Here is a 7,930-nt window from a genome sequence, read left to right on the forward strand (position 1 = left end):
GGCTGGGTACCAGATCTCCAGTGGCCTAGCTGAAGGCAGAAGCTATCAGAAGGACCAGTCTGTTAGCGCCCAGTCACCGTGGCCCAGTTTTCTCCCATCTGGATTTCACTTTTTGCTTTGAGGTGCCTCACAAGAGGGAGAAATGCAGTCTACCCAAGGACTGAATCACTCTCTGGAAATGCTTATTTCTCTTTGTCTGATAAAATGCCTGTAAATTAGCCCCCTTACTTAGATGTGATTCATCTGAGTTGATAACTTTTCCTTAGAGCAGTTATTTCTCCAGAAAAAGTTTGTGCTTTTTTTTTTAAATGCTTTTTATTATTCTTAAATCTTTTTTTTCTCTTTGCTCTTGCTATCTTCCTCTGTACCCCTTCTCCATTCCTCAGCAGAGACCTTCTGAGAACAGCTGTTTCCGTCACCCCTAAGGAACCAACAACCAGACTCTTCCTGCCATCGTTTTCCATTTCTGATGCTGATCCATTTCTGCCTTTCCTGTTGCAACTAAGCTAATAAGAGAGGAGGTCATGTGACAAGTGCCTTAAATTCAGTCAGTGCAAGGCGAGCTGCAGGCATTGTTTTGCAAAATCAAGTCCATAATATATCCTGTCTGTGACCTCCAGGAACACATTCCTTGATTTGCTTCATTTTCCTTTTGCAAATGGAAACTCATACATGTCTTAGACGTCTTCATAGATTTCAGCACATAGATGCACAGAAGAGAGGAAAGAAGAGAGCTGGCCAAAATTAAAATAATAACAATTTTGAACCTCCAAAAGAGGTTCATTCCAAAGATTCTTAATTTTTAAAAAAATATGTGTGAAGAGAATACATGGAATTTTATCTGAAAAACTTACTGTATTGTTCCATTTTGTTGTTTTCCCCCATTTTTGACTGTATTTAATCCATGCTGCTTCTTAGTCTTTTTAAAATTAAAAAAGCACAAAAAAAAAAACCCCACAGGGAAAAATGTGTAGGAAGAGGATTTTAAAAAGAAACTGGAAACCAAATGTATTAATTAATTTTATCAAAAGCAATGCAATTCCTGTGCGCTTCCTTTTCAGAGCAAGGTTCAGTCTCCACAAAAACGGACTTAATCATTTAACAATTTCCAGCCAGTATTTAGCCACATTAAAAATAAATCCACTGAATATTAATAGCACTTCAAGAAAACCGTTTTGCAATGAAGTGTGGAAACACTGATCAAAATGCCCTCATCATGAAGGCGATGGTTTACCTTCTTCCTGAGAACACGTAGATTTAGAAGGTGGGTGCTGTGAAAAGCACACACAGCAAGGGAGCCTGAAGGTAGAGTGGGTCAAAGAACAAGATTTTGGTCATTTTCTACCCTCATATCGGTGGAAACTTGTTGTGACAATTGCATTTTTTCAGTATTTTGAGATCTTGCCTGTAAACACATGTGAGATTTGGTTGAAATATAAATAACTTGGTAGGTGCAATAAAAAAATGTTTCTGTCATCTATAAGCAGATTTATCAAACCATTTAAACAGTGTAATGAAGAAATATGTGTTTTCCAATATGTCATCCTACCTAAGCCATGAGGGGAAAAATGGAGCCACTAATGCAGTTAGATGCAATGTACTGATGGCACGGTGTAATTTATTTATTGTGCACATGCACTTTTCCCTCTGTAAAACAGTAGGGGTGTCTGACTAAATCCATTATGTAAATCCCAGCATCTTTTCACTTGCACTTACCAACTATTATTTTATTTCTTTGATGCTTTTATAGTCACTTTTGCCTGAAGTTCATACAATTAAAACCCAAGCGCCCTGCGATCCTACAAGCACTACAATTAGGCGCCTGATTTCAAATGAGGAGAAAGCACAAATAAGGCACAAAGGTGCTTATTTGGGTAGATGTTTGATATCAGAGATGATGCTCCACATTCAGAATGAAACTGTTTAAAATCAGCAATAGACCAGGGCGTTCAGGAAGAAAAATGGAGCACGGGAATTAATATATGCTGGATGGTAGATGAGCAAATGACTGTATTAAGCCAATGTTGGTACCTCACTTTCTGGGGAATGGTTTAAGACTCTAGATGGGTCTTGCTGTCGTCTTCAGTTACATCAGTTACGTTGTCCTCAGCATCGTGCTCTGGGTATTCCTTCAGGACATCTGTGCATATAACATCAAATTTCCCAGACAGTTTGTCTGATTTAACTGTGATACAGCTAAAGAGATGAGAAATACATTTACAAGTACACATAACCAGGAATATACACTGGCATCCATTCCACTTCAGTGGTGTTTAGGTAGATGAGCATTGTTAGGTGTGTCCGTGAAGAGTTTTGAAAAGGGCTAACTATAACTTAAATATAACCTAAGGGACACCCAAATGACAAGCAGCTGAATTCAAAATCTAGGGCCCATTTTCAAAATCAATTTAGAAACTACATGCAAACATTTTAAGAGCAGAAGAACAACTGCAGGTCATCAGAACAAGCATCTTTATAGCTTTGTAGTGTGCTTCTACAGTGCCTTAACGGGGATGATAAAGGTGCAGTATCACTTTACTGTTAGGCTCCCAGAGTCCTGAAATATTTTCTTCAATGTGAGTTAATCTTTGAAGTCATTCATTCACCCCAGTGCTGCCACATGACAGGTTTCTGTATGACAGCGACTTTAGCAACTGATCTCATGCATGATCTTGTCTCACTGCACGTGGCTGGTGAAACTCAGTTTAAACATCAGTGGAAGGCACGAGAGGTTGTGGATTCAGCTCAGATGTCCTTCTGTAACTAGGTGGGTTATGGGAATGCAGTCATACATCTGAGCATTATGGTGATGTTTACTTAAGTGTATTTGTAGAAAATCTCAGGATGCTTGACCTAGAAAGTCCCATTCTGACTGAAACAAGGGAACCTGTAGAACTGTGTGCTCTGTTGGTGCTGACCAGCTAAAAAAATTGGCTTCTGAAAGCAAACTAGTCATCTAGCTCTTATTCATCATCATATGTCCCTAACAACATAAGGGTAAGTAGCCAAAGGTAGGCAAAGGAATAGCATCTAACTCTTACCAGAGAAAATTTTCGGAATGACAAACCTACTCACAAAATCATAAAAAATAAAACTGGGAAGGATTTTAAGAGGTTGCCTCGTTTATCAGATCCCCCCATGCTGATAAATGTTTGTTTCAGTGGAATTTAAAAACTCCCAGCAGCAGATACTCACAGTTTCTCTAGACAGTCTGTCCCAGAGCTTCAGTATCCATGCAGAACATTTTTCCCAATATCTGGCCTAGCTATGACTTCCTGCAATTTAACACACTAGGTTTTTATCTTCTCTGCTGTAGACTGACAGAATAGTTTATTTTTTTATTTAGATGCTGGTGTAAAGCCTCAGGTAAAACCTCACTTCTGGTTTTTTTTTTTACTTCTTCCAATCTCTGGCATTTAAACCCCTTCAGATGTCTTGTATGAAGGGATGGGTGTCAGCTGAGCATTAGCTATTTTGGTGGGCTATCCTCTTCTATATACATGAGGTCTTTCCATGCTATTTTTGCTGTTGGAATAGAAAGTCTTCCAGAGCTGAAATTCTAGGTTCAGGTAATTATTAAACCATTATTTTAAAAAAGTCAGCATCTAACAAACAGATTATGCACAAAATGAAGAAGTTTTACTTGGCTTTAGTGCCACCACAAAATATCTTAACAGCTGTACTAATTTGGAAAAAGTAAAGCCAACCCAAAATGGAACTTAAGCAACTGCAGGACTCCATCAAGCAAGTTCAAACATTAATTTACTGTAAGTAAAAGGTATCTGGAAATGTAATGAAGTTCGTTGTTATATTAATACTGCATTAACTGGGAGCAAAGCAGTCAGACATATTTCACTGCTATAAAAATTTGCATATCAGAGATATGCAGGAAATAAAAGATAATGAATTCATAACTGAGGCAATAGTTTCAGTAAGCTTAGTCAAATGATGAGTTAGGACATTAAACATTCCAAAGATTCAGTGCAGAATTAACACGGGATGCTGAAGAATGCTAAGTTTGGAATAAATGCTCATTTTTATTAAAAATGGATGAATGCAGTCATGGAACAAAATTATTCATTAAATCATTTTTAATGCAAGTATGAGAAAGACATGTGAGTCTGAAAAGCTCACAGTGATGATGATCTGTGCCTTGGTCTTCCGTCAATATCCAAACTTGTGTGTATAAGTAGAAGGTGATCAGTTGTGTCCTTGAGCGCATCCCAGCACACAAAGCAGATGGATGAAAGCAACATTTGTGTACAATGTAGAATGATAAATTTCAGCTGGTTTACAGTACCATCATTACCTATGCTGTAATACCTGCCAAATTCTGGGCATTGGAAACCAGGTAATGTTTAGTTTGGCTGCACAAGTAAAGGTGTTTGTGACTTCATTCATGTAAGCTTCATTCAACTTACAATTCAGGAACTTGGGCACCATCCAAGATAGTGCCAGCTATTTTCTTTAAACGGTGATGGGAGAGATGGTGTGGAATGGGTGCCCTGCTGTGAAGACTCTTCTGACACTCCTTTGCCAAATCCGGGCACGTCTTCATGTTTTTAGTAGTGATTTTTGGGAACATCAGTAACTCCAGTTTTAAAATCTCTTGGTGGATTAACTTTTAGAAAAAGCTGCAGCTTTCATCTGACTGGACAGACTGCAGTGCTTTGTTTCATGAAGAATGGTCTTCTGTTGCAGGAAACCCAGCCTTTGCAAAGTTTTCTGTGGCTTATTACTCTCCCTGAGTTATCTTTCTGTCAGTCTTTGTGCCTTTCTAACTATTTATCATGTTTAGAGCTCATTTTGTACGAAGCAAGTAAACATTTCCTATTTGAAGTATTATATTCTGTCTTCAAGCTCTTTATACAGTATTTCTTTACAGTATTTTTTAACTCCTGCTTTGTCTTCATGGTCAGGTAACTCCATACGTCTTCACTGGAAGTCTCTTTCCCTCGCTGGGTGACATGGATGCCTCCTGGCACACACAGAATCACACGTTTTCTCTCTAGATGTGGCACTTTGTACCATATCACATTTCTTAACACACACAGGAATTTTTTCTCTTTAGCATAGCATCACCTTTAGGATACATTTTCCCATGATATGTGGTTTCATAAGCAGTTCCATATGTTGGGTTTAGTACAATATTATTCTCTTCTCTGGAGCAGCTTAACTCAGCAGTAATGATTTACATGACTCTGCCAATTGCAAGCTAGATGCAATGCCTGATATTAATCCTACAATATCACCACACTGTTTCTGACAGTGTTTGATTCCCACATCTAAACACAGTAACAAGTATTTCGGCATTGGCTTGGTTGCAGCCACTGATGAGCAGATCACTTGGTACAACCTACAGGTGAAGTCTTCATGAACATCCATGTCCCCTGCCACAGGTGGCAGCCGTAACACCACCTGCTGTCTATGAAAGAAGATTATTTTCAGCTATCATAACTACATATTACTTCCCTGAAATTTTCTCAGAAATAGCCATCCTGATCTGAAAGGTCATAATTTATATCATTTTGAATGAATGAGTCTGTGAATCTGGCTTGATTCTGTCAGTCACTTTGAAGTACCAGAAATCGCCCGAAAGCAAAGCAATTGAATAGAGCTGAAGCCAGCCTGTTGTCCTAAGGCAGCATTTCCAGCTTGTTCAGCAAAACGTGCTCCATCACATCAAAAATACTTCGGTGGCAAGATAATGTAACCATCATGGGCTGTGTTTAGTGATATAATTTCATGAGGGTTTTCCACTTTTCTCCTTTCTTTGAAAACCTGGCACATCGTACATAGATTTTGTGATTTTCTTTTTTGGTGAATATCATGAAGCATGAGGCAGCTTGCTCTGCCTCTTAAGTTTGTCTTTAGCCTTTTCCTCTTTCTTTCTTTCTTTTTTTCTTCAGTTAAAGAATTCAGGCTGTTGGAGAGCTTCAGCTATTTACTAAGTCAAAAAACAGATTGCACCCAAAAGCTATCAAGTAGCAAAATTGCCCTATACTGTAACTTGTTTCAAAATAAATGGAGCCATTGAAAGTCATTAAAGCAGGATGAGTAGAAAGGTAGCCTTATTTTCTAAACCTACACACATGGAGAGCTTGTTGTCACGGCGTTTCACAGACAGTAATGGTAGCAGGCAACAGAAATTCAGTTTTCGTTGAAAGCAAAGATGGATAGCAGCTCAGTGCTGACAAATGTAGGCACATTTGGGTTTGGAAATGAAGTTAATTCCGCCACTGCTTCAGGTGATTTGATTTTAGCACCTTTGAAAATGGTAAGTTTAAACCTCACTCAGTCACTTAGGATCAAATTCAGTTGCCAAAGAACGAGCATTTAGAGTCTTTTGAGGTGCTTTCAGCAATCCTACCCCATCGTCAGCTGCTGCTCTGGAAGGCAGGGGCTGCAGGTAGCTCTTGTGTTCCACCTGCCAACCCTATGCAGGTGCCATTGGTATAACCTCACATGGTGCCAGACTCCCAGCTTTTGACAACCAAATCAAGCCCTATTAGACGTCAACAGCATGGGATTACATGTTTGTTTGCAGTCCAGGTTAAACATTTATCTGTCTTTTGGTTGTTCCACTGTTTGTGAAGCTATGATGTGGTAGGATCACAGAATCACAGAATCATAGGGGTTGGAAGGGACCTTGAGAGCTCATGGGGTCCAACCCCCCTGCCAAAGCAGCTCCCCAGCTCATATTGCACAGGGCGGCGTCCAGACGGGGCTGGAATCTCTCCAGAGATGGAGACTCCACACCCCCTGGGCAGCCTGTCCCAGGGCTCCCTCACCCTCACTGGTTCTTCCCCATGTTGGTGTGAAACTTCCTGTGCTCCAACTTGCAGCCATTGCCCCTTGTCCTGTCCCCACAGACACTGAAAAGGGGCTGGCTAATTCCCCCTGCATCCCCTGCTTAAGATAATTATAGACATGAATTAGATCCCCCCTTAGTCTTCTCAAGACTGAACAGCCCCAGCTTATTCAGCCTCTCCTCATAGGGGAGATGTTCCAGGCCCCTAATCATCTTCGTAGCCCTTCTTTGGAATCTCTCCAGGAGATCCCTGTCCTTTTTATCCCAGGGAGCCCAGAACTGGGCACAATACTCCATGTGGGGCCTGACCAGGGCAGAGCAGAGGGGGAGGATCACCTCCTTCGACCTGCTGGCCACACTCCTCCTGATGCCCCCCAGGATCCTGTTGGCTCTCTTAGCCCCCAGGGCACACTGCTGGCTCATGGCCAACCTGTCATCCACCAGGACCACCAGGTCCTTCTCCACTGAGCTCTTCTCCAGCAGGTCATCCCCCAGCCTGTACTAATTCAAGTGGTTATTTCTTCCCAGGTGCCAGACTCTATACTTGCTCTTGTTGAATCTCATCTGGTTTCTCCCTGCCCAGCTCTCCAGCCTGTCCAGGTCTCTCTGGATGGCAGCGCAGTGTCCTGCGTGTCAGCCACTCCTCCCAGCTTTGTATCATCAGGTACTTGCTGAGGGTGGATGCTATTCCCTCATCAAGGTCGTCAGTGAAGATATTAAACAGGACTGGACCCAACACCGAGTCCTGGGGAACACAGCTAGTCACAGGTCTCCTCTGACTTTGCTCAATGGCTTCATAGTTGATGGCACAGCAGCACATTTTAGCTCAGCAGAGAAGGATTCTAACTACAACAAATGTTAATGAGAAACTTTTGGCTAAAACTCTTCCCACAAATTTGAAAGTTTATATTTAAAGGTCAGGAGGTTCCCATGGCATTTGAAGACAATGAAATATATTCTCAGGGCACTATTTATTCTGCCACAGAAAATCTAGTTGTTAAGACTCAAAAGTCCCTCTAGTTACATTTATTATGATTTACAAAGAGCAGAAAACTACACTGGCTGTTAAATTAGCAAGAAGCCAGCCAGATCTCCCGCACTTTACACTGGAAATAACCA

This window comes from Gallinula chloropus (assembly GCF_964237585.1).
Source record: "Gallinula chloropus genome assembly, chromosome: 3".
In the NCBI taxonomy this organism is placed as follows: domain Eukaryota; kingdom Metazoa; phylum Chordata; class Aves; order Gruiformes; family Rallidae; genus Gallinula; species Gallinula chloropus.